The following is a 17,056-nucleotide window of genomic DNA, read 5'->3' as shown; positions in this document are numbered from 1 at the left end:
TCTACTGCCTTTTGTTTTGTTCCTCTCCTCCCCCTCCAACAGATGAGGAGATGATCGGCATCCATACTTGATTCTTTCTGTCTTTGTAGTTGTCTTGGCCATAGTTGTTCCTCATTTTGCATTATTCTGGGAGCATGTGCAAAATATCTACAAACACAAGACTTGCATTTAATATATCAAGACAATCATAAAACAGTATAATATTAAAATACAAAATCTTTGTGCAATACAATCATGGTAATTATATATTTAAGTTCTTCTACAAAACAGAATTATAATTGTTTTTGTTATCAAATGTTGTTCGGTTGGTTGCTAATACCTCTAGATGTAGTCTGCATTTTTAACTTTGCTATTCCGGCAGTGTTGAATTTCACTTCTGAGTTACAAGAATGTAGTAGACGGAACTAATTACTCTCAATGATACGACGATAAATGAGAATTATTTCTAAAGTTGAATTTAGATATGTGCGAGAGAAGGACAATAAATTTTACTTGGAACTTTCTCTTCGGGAACAGAGTTCTTTTATATCCCATACTTCTACGGCATGTCTCCCTCTGCTTTACTTCCTTTCCAAATGAAACCATGCTAAGAATTTTTGTCATGAAAACTCGTTACTTCTAAGCCAGAATGAGACTAGTTGACCTTTTGTCTAATGACAGGTTATGTTAACCAATCGACCACTGAGGGTAATTCATTACAAAATGTTCAAAATAAAGTATTTATGATTCCAATTAATTCAGCTCTAACATTTTATTTCTTACAGAACTTAGGAGAAAACATGTGTGAATCCCTGTATCGAAACTGTTTCAGATCTTTGGGTATGTGTTCGATAAGTATAAAAATGTAGCGCTGAAGTCACGGAATCAAATTATCTCTGAACTCTGCTCCATAAAAACGCAGCCTGCTTAGTTACTCCAGATAGTTGCAAATGTTTGGATCCATGTATGCTGCTATATGAGTATGCATATCTGTATAAGTTTAAGATTAATTCGAATTTAAGACCGTTGATCTATCAGTCTGTGTAACTTCCAAATGAAGTGTCTTAGTCCCTCAAGGTTAATTTTTCATATCCCCAGTTGCATGCCTTCATCCATGTGTAGCTGTACGATATTCCGACTGCATAAATACAAGAGTTATTCCAGTATAATTGTAGAGTTTGAAATGTTCCCTTAGCCTTGCACATTTTTAATGTACCATTCTCCAAGAAGCAGTTCAGGTATCTGAACTGAAATCTATGTAAATGTAATGTACAGATTTAAACACTTTAAGCTATTCATAAATTTGTATAAGTACACATATTTTTTGGCTTGTATACTTACTTGTTGGATCACTATTTTCAACCTTGCCACATTATATTGCAAGTCTATTCACTACCAGAGCACCTTCCAAAATAAATAAAACATCTGAATCAATTTCTTTTGTAGCATTATTGGTGCACTTTGTCGAAGTGGATTTAGTGTGTATATCTCTACATATTGTTTGTTAAATCATGTACAAATATTGCACCAATAATTCTACAAAAATGCGAAGGAACACCTTTACTATTAGTTGGTAGCTCAGTATGATTATTGTATGGAACAGACGTTTATACATACTTGCCATATGCAGTTGGACGTCATGATTAAGTGTACTTGACATGCTCAGAATGAGTGACATCAGCCTACTGAAATGGAAGTAAAACAATTTTCGTGCTCATATACTGCGATAATGCTAACTACTATGCAAGAATGAACTCACCATAATAAATAATGTGAGATAATGTCCTAAGCTTTCCCTAACCTGACCTAACCTAACCTAATCTATTTTAATCTAGCCTATCTAAAGCCCGGTTCAGACAGTGCGTGTTTCTGTGATGGATTCCAAGGTGGCTGCGCGGATGGGTAGCCTGCATGGTCACTCGCCGGAAGGAATGCGCTCTGGTGGCTCCTTGGATGGCTAGCTTGCTGGATTTCGAGGGTAGGTTCCTTGCTATTTTTCGTGATGGTTTGCAGGCTGGGAACCAAAGATGATCATATAATATCACCACTGAAACCATATCGCCATGTTCGTTGTTTTCCAACTGAATCTGTTTTTTCTATATTCTCTAGTTTCTAAGAAACAAAAATTAAATATCGGACTTTAGCTGTTTTGCACTTATGGCTTAATTACTTTATTACGACATTTACTACTGTTAATGTAGGACTTTAGTTGTTTTCCACTCACGGTTTAGTTTCTTTTTGACCATGAGTGTTGGCAACAGATGAAGCAGCAGATGATTTTCCAATTTGAACTGTGAAAAGAGCCAGCTCCGTGTGAACAACTACCATCACTGTAGGCAACACGGGAGCCAGCCAGTGAGCACGCAGGCTACCCATCCATGCAGCCACCTTGGAATCCATCACAGAAACACGCACCGTCTGAACCAGGCTTAACACATGATACAACTTCAATAAAATGCGAAATACAGTGTCACCCAAAATGTTAAGCTCACCTACATATTCAAATATATTAAGTAAGTGAAGCCCTTGCGTTCAGTTTTTGTTTCAAAATTCCCAATTTTATAACTAAATAAGCCCACTGAAAACTACCAGTATATTTCGAAGAAAGCATGATAAAAGTTGCAAAGTATATGGAGTTAATTTTTTATTTATTTATTTTTTTTTTAAGATACCGCGACTTTCAAAAACCTAATTTCGGATGCTAAATATATCAATTGTTTTGTGTCGAGATTTTTATTTGTTAACATATTGTTACAAATTAATTTCAACTTTCAGAAAAAAAAATCTAGCATTTTAATTCTACTCATATTGATATTACGGCTTTAAGAGAACATTATACTGAAAATTCCAAGTTTCGTATTTTTAAGAGTTCACAATAGTGAAATCAATAACTACTATACTTATAAAGCTAGATTCACAAAATTTTGATCAGTGGTATATCTGGTTAATAATGACAAATGTACAAAATTTCATCTGCCTATGATAAATGGTTTGCATTTTATAATATTTTATTAAAATATTGAATCGCTTTATATATAAAGTCTCTTACACCACAATTTACATTATTCTTAAATGATATTTACTTATATGGATTCTTAAATAGATGGGATCGAAACTTACTATAGGGTTTTCTGTAAAATGAATCAGTAAATTAGTATAATTTTTTATTACAAAAGAATAAAAAATAAAAATATTAATAATCATCAAAAATTCCTAGTAATTTACCGATTCACTGTATATCAGTTACAAATAATATAATTTGTGGTGCAAGGGACTTCTTATATAAAGTGATATAATACTTTATTAAGATAGTAATAATATGCAAACTACTGATCACAGAGAGATGGAATTTTGTACATGTGTTATTATTAACCAGTTAAACCAGTGATAAAAGTTTTGTGAATTTAGCTTTAAAAATATGGAAGTTAATAATTTGAATATGGTGTCCCCTTAAAAGAGAAGACAAAATGAGCATTATTTAGTATATTATGATAATGGATCATGATCAACTGTGAGTGCTGTTAATTTATATTACGATTTCTTATCAAATGAAATGTTAAATAATATTTTCTTCTTCTTTTTTCAAAAGCTGTAATATTGTACTTCATAGAAAAAATGTATACTAATGAGACTATTCTCCTTCACTAACATTGTATCTAATTTGAAAGATTTTCTAGTGCAAAGAATGTCTGCAAATAATTGATTTTGGAACACATAACAAATCCAAGTTACGATTTATGATTATTTATAACTATGTTCACTACATTTTTCTTTAGGCTGAAATTAATTTTTAACATTTTATTAAAAGATATTTGACTAAAGAAATACATCTAGATATATGTAATGTACTTCAGTAGGTACCCAGTATCCTTAAATCAGTTTAAAACGTTTAAATTTGTTGTATTCAAAAGCATATATAAGAAAAGATATAACTTCAAAACTATAGTCAAATTATTTTCATCCTCTCTTTTCAAAGACGCAGTTCTCAGTGACCCTATTTATTCATACAAATTGAGGAGCCTTAGAACAAAAATTAAAGAGTAGGGATTAAATTATCTAAACATACGCGAATATGTGAATGATTTTAAACTTTTGGTTGCCATTGTACAGCTTTTTACTCTGCAAAAATGTAGTCAGCACAATAAGCTGACAGATACCTTACCTAACTAGAGTATTACTGCAATAAAATGCAATATATGTAACTACTACGGATAAAGTGGTTAGTGCAAAAGGAGTATAAGTGACTACCTACTAATAGTAAAGAATAGCAAAAGATAAATATATAAATACATATTACGTGATTTGAGTATGAGCTATCTAACTTCATATGCCTTTAGAAAAACTCACTATTGATGGATTTGTATTTTATGGCCCTTTGCACCAGCAAACAATCACTTTTTTTTTAAGAATAACTATTTTTGCTACAACAGACTTTAGCCTGTTACGTTAAAGACCTTGTGTTGCCTCATTGGTATTAATATATTAAACATTAATCAAAGTTATGTTATTTGCATTGGTGCAGTGGGCCATATATTATACTTTAATGTGATATGACCTTCAACGATGTTAAATACTTGTACTGGGTTGCTTTCCATTGCCTTATGTATCAGATGATTGTACAGTTATCATTGGCATTATTTTTAAATGATGCGTTTGTGATGATATCATGTGATCCAAACGTTAAAAAATGCTGTATTTACTTAAAAGCAACATTCCTTCCCTCTCCTTATAAACCTTAATCTACTATCTTCAATCAGCATCTATTTTTCTGTGCTGTGTAAACTTGTCTCTCCCAATATAAAGCTTGTTTTCAGAGTATTTTATACTAGAAATTCGTCAGCCATATTTAGAGTTATTGACATATGTGAGGATTCGTGTTTTTACAGAAAATTGCTCGACCAAGAAAATCGAGTAAGTTAACTGCCTACGAAAACTGTATTTCTTTTCTGGCAGAAAGAAGCATTGTCCTTGCAATCACATGTCCCATTAAACTGTCGTCAAAATACACTATTGAAATCTCCTTCTGATACGCGAATTGACAGTGATAGAGATTGATTTTCTCGGATGAGGAATTCTCTTGCATAGCTACTATCCAATGTTCATGCATGTTCAAATTACGATATTTGCTGTCTTGCATCCCAATATTTCTTTGTGATATATCTTCAGTGGTTGCTAGAACTTCACAAATGCTGGCATGTCCTGCTTCTATTATGGTTCATTACATGAAACATAGTTTCGAGACATTACAATTCCTAATACTATGCAGAATGTTTCATAATATATAAGATCCACTTCAGAGACGGATTCAGGACTTGATTATTAAAATAAAGAAGTGTGTATTCATATAAACTTTTGGCCAAAATTGCTTTGATCCTGAGTTATAGTTGATTTTGTATTTCAGTAACAATATACTGATATTTACCTTTAAAGGATGTGCTCAGTATTAAAGCTCTTGTTCTTCAATATAAGTTGTGTAATGCCACATCAGAGACCTTACTTGTTCGAATTTCTAGATGTATAGGATGGGTGACAAAAATCTAGTGTATTCAGGTTTGGGGAACATGCAAGTCAGATAATGAGTCCTTCACGACAAGTTCACGTATTATATGAGAATCAGTTATTAAAAAAGAAAAAAAAAAATCCTAACAAGAGATTGAGCAGTATTGTGCGTACACTACATATGACAAAATGATACTTACCTGGAAATTCATGAAAATTCCCTTTAAAAACTGCAATAAGATTTTCCTGCCAATCTCTCAGACTGATCATCCGGCCTGTTTAAATTTAATTATTGTCCATTATTTTTAACTGTACATTAATACTGAATTGTTGATGCCTTAATTCAGGGATGCAGAATTGGGGAAGAAAGGAGTGGAAGCATGAGGAAAGAGTTTGTTCCCTGTCCACAAGCCTTGAATTACGTATCTGTGACGTCCACAAGCACACTGAATACATATTTCTTCTCCTCCTACCATATCCAATGACATGTGGAAGTGGGAAGAAGTGATGAGTGACGTGTTCTGACTTGTAACGTGTGCAACAATTGGATCACAGTTTTGCATCCCTGCCTTAATTCAACAACTGGATGAGGATTTTGTTCAATCTAATGATGAAAATTATGAAAATTGAGCACTGTTTCTGATGTATGTGACTTCATCTGTACATAATATGGTAGACACAACATTTTGGTCATGAGGACACATCTGCAGGAACCAAGCATGAAAAGCTTTTCATGATGGAAATGAGGCTTTGGATTGAGGGGCAAGAAGTTCAGCTTTAGAACTTTCTTAAAGTATATTTTTATTGGACTGAAACTTGTAATCAAAGAGATATCGAGCAAAAGTTATTTCAATTTTGTTTAGTCCCGACTCATCCCTGAAGTGGATTGCACATGTTTTGAACATTCTGTATGGAAGTGATTTTGCAAAACAATCATAATCAATACGAAGTCTAAGTTTTACGATAGCTGTGAAAATGATTTTGGATACCGTATTGTAACTGTGTATTAAGATTTAATTTCTCCAATATTTCGAAATTATTACAGGTTCCATCCTCAGGCCAGTATCACTTAAAATCTGATAGAGTCGTCTACTCTGATCGTTTATGCTTTGGATACAACAGGACAAAGGAAAACCACGCCAAAAATTTTGTATATGTATGACAAAACATATAGATACAAATAAGGTCAGTCAAACATTTAGCGTATTGGTGAAAATTGTTGGAATATAATTATAAAAACAAACCTCTATAGGCTACAGTTATTGGGGCATAATGACATTATCTATTAATTAATAAATAACTAATATATCATTTATAAAAAATTTCACAAGTCAAGAAGATAATATCACAGTCTAGTACAGTCACGAAGCTCAATATGTAGGGAATATGCATCCAATGACAGTTGAACTTTAATTGCTAGCTCGCCTCATCACAGACAATGCGAAATAGTACCAGCACAGTCTATTGTTCCTACTACTCTCAGTTGCTAATTACTTGGAGCGCTCTATCGCGAGAAATGCAGAAAATCATCTCAGGCTTCATGACTGTATGTATTAGAATGTGATAATATTATGGTATAGTAAGAATTAAATTTGGACCATGTAAGAAGCTTCTCCCAGTTTTAATTTCTTATGTTTTCAGTAATTATAATTTTAAAGTTTTTCTCAGAATTTAATTTATCAGACTTGTTGATTCATAAGGTTCTCTCTCCCTGTATATATAGCCTTCTCTCTTTCTCTGTCCTATATTTTGCATTTGAGATTGTGTGTGTTTTATTAAATTATTCTTCATTTGTTTTTTTAAGCCTAAGTACATGCTATAGCCTTAACGCAAGAGTATAACTACATTAACATACAGTATATATCTATATATATTTAATGCAAAACAATACTTTTGTTTCTCAAGAACCCTTTTAATTCTTTCTCTATGATGCGTTATTCTCTGGATATACCGCAAATGATGATAAATCTAGCACTGAGAGAAATATTATAACTGAACAGTTAACTTCGCCCCTTAACAATTTGAAAAGTACAGCAAACTGTCAGTCTTTGCTCAGGTGATAGAAAATTGGCTCTAGGCAATCATTAGTCTTGGGGACATGAACCTGATTTCCCAATATGATTAAAAATTGGAAACATTGCCGTGCTTACAATTTATTTTCGCAGTAACATGATACAGAAAATCATGGAAAATTATTGAGTAGGACACGTCCCACCCATCTCTCTTTTAACAGTGCCTATGGCAAGAGCTCATGTACAAGACATCCATATTTTTCTTATTCGCACTTTAATTTGGTTATCTTCTGATCTTGCTATACTTGGGTGTTATCACGTGTCCTGACAACTCCTGTAAAGAATGGAATGAGAAAGAGTCATAACTTCATCTGCCTATCTTATACAGAATTTTGTTAATGTTACCATGACGACTGTCAGTTTATGTGTCATTTCAATGAGAGTACATGAAAGCAAGTCCGTAGTGTGCTGTTGTCCAGTGATTTAGTTGGAAAAAATATATGTACAAGAACTCACCTTACCAATCGCCAAATGGACTCGTAATGGGTGTCAAGTTCTGCATCCTCATATTTTAGTCATATATACGTTTGTATTTTCTGGAACGGCATTCTGGTCCAACCAAACCACTGCTGTTGTCTTTGTATCATGAGAACTTTAATTTTCGGGACAAGTTTTGATTATAATATTAATAAAATACTATAGACTAATTCATATATGTTATCTCAGGCAAAAGATTAGAGAGTATACAATTTCTGGCAAATGTATACAACACTGATTGGTAACCACCAGTGTAGCTCAGTCGACTAAGGTACTTGCCTGCCGATCTGGAGTTGTGCTCGGGCGAGGGTTCGATCCCCACTTGGGCTGGTTTTTTCCGAGGTTTTTTCCAAACGTAAGGCGAATGTCAGGTAATCTATGGAAAATTCTTGGCCTCATCTCACTATTACCAATTCCATCAATGCTAAATAACATAGTGCAGTGGAGTCCCAGAAACTCGACAGTCTGTATAACTCGACATCTGCAGAAGCTTCTCTATTTTTTTCATAGTGGATAAATCATGAAATAAGTCTTTTTTCATTTTACTTCTCTACTTACATTGGCCGAGCGATATGACTAGAGGCAATAATTTTTGGAACATTCTTTTCTGTAATACATAACAACAATCCTGGCGACAAGTGACTTGTACGTGGATACTCCTACTTAACCCCAGGTATAGCAGCTTTTGAAGATGGGACAGTTCGCGTCAATTACTCATCACTGACTGCATTTCTTTATATTTTTGTCTGGATGCATTTTCCACCGAGAAATGAATTGTGAAGATTGAATGATAGCAGTACCTGCAAGAATTTCTTCCAGTTAAACTTTCCTTGGATTGGACTTGCCATTTCTAAGTGAATCGTTGTGTGATAAAGTTTACAATTGAGTGCTGTATTGTTTTACCAGTGAAAATATCGAGTGAGAAGAAGAGGAAACGAAACATGTGACTGTGGAAATGGAACTGGATGCATTAAAGAGGCTGGATAAAGAGGAAAGTGTAAATAAAATTGCAATGGACTTAGAAAAGATTCCGGGCTGCGAAGAATCTACTGATGGTGATGTTGGAGAATGGATGGGACGGGATGAAAATGGCGAATTACTAGGCGACAATGAAATAGTTGCAGCGGTGAGAGAGGGGGAAGAGAAAGATGAAGAGAAGAACGAGGAGGTGAAAGACAATGAAAATAAAAAGATGACATACAGTGAAGGATTAAAGACTGCTGAAGGAATGCTGCGTAATTTCGAGGAGCAAGGTGCATATGCCATGAACATTCTATTCCTCCAACATCTTCGTGATGAAGGCATCAGAAGAAGGAACGAGTGTGAGAGACAAACCACCATCACAATATTTTCTCTAGTAAAGACTAAATTTCATGTATATGTAATTTTTTTTAAATTCTTTTTAAAATTAAATTGTTTTAGATTAGATTTATGTTTTATTTTGGCATCTATAAGTTAAAAACTTTAATTTTTTTTAATATACGGTATCCTGAAATAATGTTTTATGTAACTTCAATGAGTCCATAAAACTCGACACTCACTCAGTCCACATTAGGTCGAGTTTGTGAGACTCTACTGTAGTTGATACAGCGTCGTTAAATAACCAAGAAAAAAAACACTGACTGGTGCCTGTTGGCAGTATTATTCACAGAGCTGTTTCCATAACAATTTCACTATATACATATTTTATACTTTCGTACAGAGAGCCAAGGTTTATTTCTTTTAGTTTACTTTGTTTTTAGTGCCTTCATGCCTTCAGATGTGATCAATTAACAAGGAGAGAATACCTACATTTTTTTAATCACCGATGGAAGTTAATAATAACAAAACGAAGTATAGCAAATTCAGATTATACAACACTGAAGAATTACCCATTTACTATTGGTAGCGAAAGTTGCAGTTTATTGCTTATTAATTAATATACCTACCTTCTTCGTAGTTTTGTTAGGCAGCTGCAGGAACTCATTGTATTGTAGTGAAACTGATAATGGCAATAGCCCAAGTTACAGACCTGTTTACTTTATTCTTCTTTGTATTTTCGTACCATTTTATTTTACGCTTTGTATATTTTATTACCATTTTATTTTGTGTTTTCAAATATCGTTATAACTTATTTATGGAGTGTTTCTCCTATGTTCAAAATATAGACTAAGAGAACTATTGCTACTTTCCTTAATGCAGTAGCTTACTATGAGTGATACTACCTCATTATTAACTTATAGGATATCACAAAACTTTCATTGGTATGTAGTCATAAATGCTAAGTAAAGATGATGGCATATTGATTTATCTTTCATGCTAAAGCTAGCTTGAAAGTAGACGCTGTCCAGTAACATACATCATACTAACTGTGATTATTGAGTAGATGAAGTTTCGACTGTCATGTTCTTTCCCTCAAAAAGATACACACGTGCCTTGGAACACATGTTAAGAATAATATTGAGGTAGTATAGCTGACAATAAGGCACCATATTAGGGGAAGAAGCAGTACCTCTCTTTCTCTATTATTTTCAACATACGTGAAACAAGTCCACAAGTAATGTGTAGTGATAATTGAGAATTCAAAATAACAAGACAAGAAAGGATAGAGTAAATGCTTTTAAACTCGAGATCTATTCACTCAGTTCCACATCAACACACTGAGCTATTGCTGTGCCTTAAGGTAAGTAGGAGGAAGGTAAGTACATTAAAAAGGTGGCAGACGAAAACTTTTTCTCTCAATAACTCGGCAACTTTTGAGTGTTGTATAATTTGGCTTTGCTTCATTTATATTATTTTAATGTACCGAAATACATATGATATTTCCATGCAGATATTCTGCGTCATCATACAATGAAAGAGTAATGGAACGGAGAAAAATTCTCTCCGGTGTCGGGATTTGAACCCGGGTTTTCAGTTCTACGTGCTGATGCTTTATCCACTAAGCCACACCGGATACCCACCCCGGTGTCGGACAGAATCTTCTCAGATTAAGTTCCAACTCTTGGGTTTCCTCTAGTGGCCGCCCTCTGCACTACGTCATAGATGTCTATGAACGTAGGATTGAAGTCCACACATCTGCTGAGGTGCATTCATTATGAGTGACTAGTTGGCTGGGATCCGACGGAATAAGCGCCGTCTTAAATCACGAAGTGATTTACGCATATCATATATATTATTTTAATGTACCGAAGTACATATGATATTTCCATGCAGATATTCTGCGTCATCATACGATGAAAGAGTAATAGAACGGAGAAAAATTCTCTCCGGCGCCGTGTGTGACTTCAGTCCTACATTCATAGACATCTGTGACGTAGTGCAGAGGGCAGCCACTAGAGGGAACCCAAGAGTTGGAACTTAATCTGAGATGATTCTGTCCGACGCCGGGGTGGGTATCCGGTGTGGCTTAGTGGATAAAGCATCAGCACGTAGAGCTGAAAACCCGGGTTCAAATCCCGGCGCCGGAGAGAATTTTTCTCCGTTCCATTACTTTTTCATCGTTTGCTTCATTTGGTTTTACATAATTATCTTCCATTCGGAGCAGTTACCATCTTGATGATACCAAAAACATACTCTGTTCTTCTAGAAAGGGATATTTTAATGAACTCATGTGAAGTCACTCAACTGCGCACATTTTTATATCTCTACAGTAGATAGAGAAATACAAAAAGTTAGCTGTCCATACTAGTCGTAAGGTTGTTAAGTTAAAGCCTGAATAAAAAAGATACTTAACGAATTGAGTAGCATCTGACCTTGAGTACATAGTGCTCACTCAGTTGTCATAGATTGCACAGCCTTATCTTGCATGTCACGTGATAGAGTATGATTCAAGAATGATGCAAAGTCATTTATTCTCTCCAAGCACGCATCATTGTTTCTTAATGTAACATTCAAAGTAAGTTTTCACATTCGAATAGTTAGCATGAGCAACTAATTTTTTATATTTGTCTATCTTCTGTGGAGGTCTGTATGCACAGTTTTAGACGATTTTCAATATTAGTTAATTAACAGTTCTCTTGTAAGATCTTTGTGGAATTCTACTAGCCTGCCAAAGCTGAATCCATTTTCTGACATAGGAATATCCAATACGTGGAATTCATTACTTTCCATAATATAATTAAAGGTGAGGATGGTAACTGGCAGAGGAAGTATTTTCGTCCATGTTCCGGAAAATAGAATTCATAGTTTAAAAAATCTCAGATGTGGGTTGATACATTTGGATAATGTTTATTGTTCTGCCTTCATTCCAGGACTTCTGTTATACTCTTTATAAATGCTGCTTTTTATGAAGTGACCTACTTGCCGTCCAGTGAAAGAAAAACTCCAAAACTATTTTGTATGGTCTCAGATTTTATTTCCTTTTATTGATGTGGATGGAAGAGATTTTTAAAAAGTATTTAATTTTATTGCAGAATATGTACAATTGAAATGTCTAAATATATACAAAAGAAAAATCCTCTGAATATGGCTGATAATTGCTAATTTTATCGGCAAATAAATTATTTCTGTTATATATTTAATATTGACGCTCTAGAATAGTTGCAAAACCAATGCAAAGAAGTTCACAGCTGCGTTGTTAATATTTGACAAAGATATACTCAGGTGTATGTTTTGTTCTCTCAATTTTCAGCTCTTGGTAGAATAATGTATGTTTGCAATTTAAATAAGCTGTGTTTATTTGTATAATCACTTGCTTAATATCTTGTTGAAATTTACTACAATGCCATGAATGGTATAGCTTTCCAAACTGCAACACCATTATGTGATTCGTTACTTTTGTATTGATATCGGTCATTCTTTCTGTAATCAATATTGAATAACAAAGTTACAAAATGTATGTCTGTGAGTCCCTACTGCAGCACTGGAACCCTCGTACCTATTCAGATATACAGTGATGTAAATAAATTGCTGTTCAGTGATGTAACAGCAACATTTTCACGCCTCAATTCACAGGTAATATACATAATCGTTAAGAAAATTTCTTTGAACTTGTGATTCTACATGTAACAGTTTCCTTGAACTAACTTTTGTATTTGTGCTTACTATATGAAGAAAGCAGTTTAACACTTCAGGTTACATAATCATGATTACCACCACTAATATAATAATAATAATAATTTCACATCACAAACTCCAACCACAACTACAGCAATATAGAAACTGACATGCAGTCTCTACACATTCAGCCAAAAAGCCAAAAACTGGACACACTAGAACAGTGGTGTACGCAGAATTTTGTCAATTGGGGGGGGGGGGGGGGGGGCATTATTAAAACTATTTACAATTTACATTTATTGTATTTTAAAATGATTATTATTACTTACTTACTGACTTTTAAGGAACCCGGAGGTTCATTGCCACCCTCACATAAGCCCACCATTGGTCCCTATCCTGAGCAAGATTAATCCAGTCTCTATCATCATATCCCATCTCCCTAAAATCCATTTTAATATTATCCTCCCATCTACGTCTCGGCCTCCCCCAAAGGTCTTTTTCCCTCCGACCTCCCAACTAAAACTCTATATGCATTTCTGGATTCGCCCATACGTGCTACATGCCCTGCCCATCTCAAACGTCTGGATTTAATGTTCCTAATTATGTCAGGTGAAGAATACAATGCGTGCATTTCTGTGTTGTGTAACTTTCTCCATTCTCCTGTAACTTCATCCTTCTTAGCCCCAAATATTTTCCTAAGCACCTTATTCTCAAACACCCTTAACCTATGTTCCTCTCTCAAAGTGAGAGTCCAAGTTTCACAACCATAACAACCGGTAATATAACTGTTTTATAAATTCAAACTTGCAGATTTTTTGACAGCTGATTATTATTATTATTATATTTATTAATATTATTATATATTTACATTAAAATGTGAACTGTCACATGAACAAAATATTAAATGAACGTTTCATAATTGAGTCAGAACTCAAACTAATGAACAGATGTATATCACTCTTAAAATATGTTTAAAATCGACAATGCACAATATTTAACATTTACATTGCAGAACTGTCAAAACAACCTTTTTGAATATGTTTCACAACAAGTTAAATTTTATATTGTGTCGGCTTCATTTTATTACAAGGTCGGTACCAGGCTGTAGGTCTCTCTATAATAAAGATATCATTGTTATAATTCGAATGTGCCTCAGCACCAAGCACAGGGATTATATTGAAGGAGAGGTAGGAGGACTATGCCTTATGTCGATGTAGATTTGGTTATTCTGACAGTGTAAAATTAGAGCAGGGAAAACGATTATGGATAAAAAAAAATACTGAAATCTAAATATGACATATTTTTTAAAAGTTCAAGGGGAGGGTTTAAACCCGGTAAACACCCCCCCCCCCTTGCGTACGCCCCTGCTAGAACATACATACGTGTTCTGCCCATGGGCAGGTCTTTCACAGCAAACCCAGCATTCTCCAATCTTTCCTGTTTTCTGCCTTCCTCTTAGTTTTCGCATATGACCCACATATCTTAATGTCGTCTATCATCTGATTTCTTCTTCTGCTCCGAACTCTTCTCCCATTCACCATTCCTTCCAGTGAATCCTTCAGTAGGTAGTTTCAGCATCATTCTTTCTTCACCCACTCTTTTCAACACAACTTCATTTCTTATTCTGTCTGTCCACTTTGAAATACAATACACGATTTTTAATAGGACATTGCTGGGAAAAATATAATACATAGTCTTAACCTCCTGAGTTCTGAGTATAATATCACAGTTTAGTATATACAGTCACGAAGCTGAATATGTAGTAAATATACATCCATAGATAATTGCTAATCACTAGGATCACTAATAACGCCTCATTACAGACAATGTGAAATAGTACCAGCAAAGTCTATTGTTCCTAGCACCCTCACAACTCAAGCTTCGTGACTGTAGACTGTGATAATATACTACGCCATATTTTATACATGATTATGATATGAAGAGTTTGCGGGAAAAACGATGAATGTCACAGTTTTCTTAAGGTTGATGTCATTATCTAAGTCAATGGATTACTGCGAAATTTAATGTTGTTCTTATGAAAAATGGTAAAAAGGAGAATTATCACCACGAATACAGTAATCCTTTCCTTTATTTTTTTATAGAAACAGCACTACATCTTGCAGTTATAGACTCAATTAGATCATTATGTAATCCTTAATAGAAATGTGACATTCATCGTTTTTCCCGCAAGCTCTTCATATAAGATGTTGACGTGAAGATACCCGAAGTATAGTATAACATACCTGCATTTGTGCCTAACCATAACCTGGAGAATTTTTTCAGCATTTCTCCTCATGTCAGTCACTTTTTTGAAGTGTAGAATTATACTGAACTTTAAAAATAAAACAACAAATGTCTCAGGACTCAGGAAGATTAGATGCAATTGGAAAAATTTTTCATGCACGGACATACTTTTATACTACCTAAGCTTGGAGAATTGATGTAGGGTCAGTTAAAGTAGGAAGTAATGAGTATGTAGTGCTAGTGCTATGGAGCTATTGCAAGACTATAATGACTTTACAGGTAAGTGCATTGAAACACTGTGGTTCCCCCTTAGAAAGGTAGACCAAGCCAAACCAACATCTGTTTAGGCAATGCTGAACTACAGGGTGAGTCAAATTTAAGGGACCAGTACTTCTGCCAGCTCTTGCAGACAAAATTCCTGCCATTTCACAATACCAAATATGTTTTTAATAATCCTATGTTATTAAATTAATGCCATTTCAATTAACGTTTTTCTTCTGACCCCCATAAAAACGTATAAATGAAGTTTTACTGTATATGTAGGCCTAGTTACTGTAATGAGCTTCTGCTCTGTTGTGGCAAAAAATAATATAATTGTGTTCACGCTACTGTTAAAATTATATGATTGAAACAGGCCTGAGCTTCTGCTCTGTCGTGGCAAAACATAAAATTGTTTTCATGTTACTGTTAATCAAAGTTATATGATTGAAATAGGTCTGAAGTTATGGACTGATAATGACACAAAGTAGGCTTCTGCAGGATTTCTGGCCAAGAGTCCAATAGGACAGTATGTAGTAGTATTTTGTGGTGGTGGTGGTGTTAGCAGCAGGAGCAATAGTATTTTAATTGCAAAGGTTATTCAGCATCGAACTTTATACTGTGAATACTACAATATTATTAAGCTCTGCCTCCCTTGATGGAAATGTAAAACACAACCAAAATAATAATGACAGTACCTATAAAAGAATAGGTAAGTTATGTGATTTATGGATTAATTGATCAATTTTTATGGTGTGTTTAAAATCACTTAAATGGAACTAATAAAAGCATAATGGGACTATGAGCTTTGTTACTAATAGTGCAGTAAAGGAACATGTGAATTCAAATAGACTTTACAAAGAGATCTCTAAAATGATTCAAAATGAATTGCTGAACTGCATGCTAGATGTAAAGAAGTGCCACTGGATGCTTCCCACCATTTGACATATTTCCTATTCAACCTATAATTTTTAATAGAATTTAAAATTGGTTGTATTTTTTTTTTTTTAATATATTCTGTTCATGGTCCAGAAGTGTATAACAATTCTCGTACATCTCATCTCTGCCATTGTTCGTCACACTCTCTAAATGATTGAAGTCCCTCTTCCATACACCAACAGGTCTTGCTGAAGTTCTGTAGATCTTCAGTGTTTTTATACCAAGGATTTAAGTACCTTTACTACAGTAGAACTCCGATTATCCGTCACTCTATTAATCGACCGGCAGATTATCCAATTGCCTTTCTAGTTTTATTTTATTTTATTTTTTTTGATACAGAAAAAAATTTGAGGTACTGTACATTATGTTAGTGCGTATTTTTTCAATGGAAGGTTATACAAGCCTTCACCATTACACAGAGTATAGTAGGAACGCTGCCGGGAACAGAAATAGTAACTTGTAGGAGGGATGTTTTTCTCCAACTTGTAAAATAGTCACTATCTGCCTTCAAAGAAATGACCCCAAGAACTTCCACACAATTGCAAACCCGTGTTGTCACTATCCTGCTATTCGAGTGGATTGCATAATGTGAATTGCAAAGTGTCTTCCAT

The 17,056-nt window shown here is 34.4% G+C and overlaps 1 protein-coding gene across 4 annotated transcripts in view; it reads left to right on the top strand.

The window, feature by feature from the left end:
- LOC138712345 (zinc finger-containing ubiquitin peptidase 1-like) overlaps positions 1-13,112 on the top strand; it is a 100,472-nt gene extending 87,360 nt beyond the window's left edge. For 2 of the 4 annotated variants that reach the window (XR_011335697.1, XM_069844001.1), the window contains one exon: positions 6,524-13,112. The gene's annotated coding sequence lies outside the window, so the exon portion shown is untranslated. The remainder of the gene's footprint in view (positions 1-6,523) is intronic. The other 2 variants (XR_011335695.1, XR_011335696.1) reach the window with 2 other exon arrangements.
- The last annotated feature ends 3,944 nt before the right edge of the window (positions 13,113-17,056 follow it).

This window comes from Periplaneta americana, chromosome 13 (assembly GCF_040183065.1).
Source record: "Periplaneta americana isolate PAMFEO1 chromosome 13, P.americana_PAMFEO1_priV1, whole genome shotgun sequence".
In the NCBI taxonomy this organism is placed as follows: Eukaryota; Metazoa; Arthropoda; class Insecta; order Blattodea; family Blattidae; genus Periplaneta; species Periplaneta americana.
This window is presented reverse-complemented; position numbering and strand designations above follow the sequence as displayed.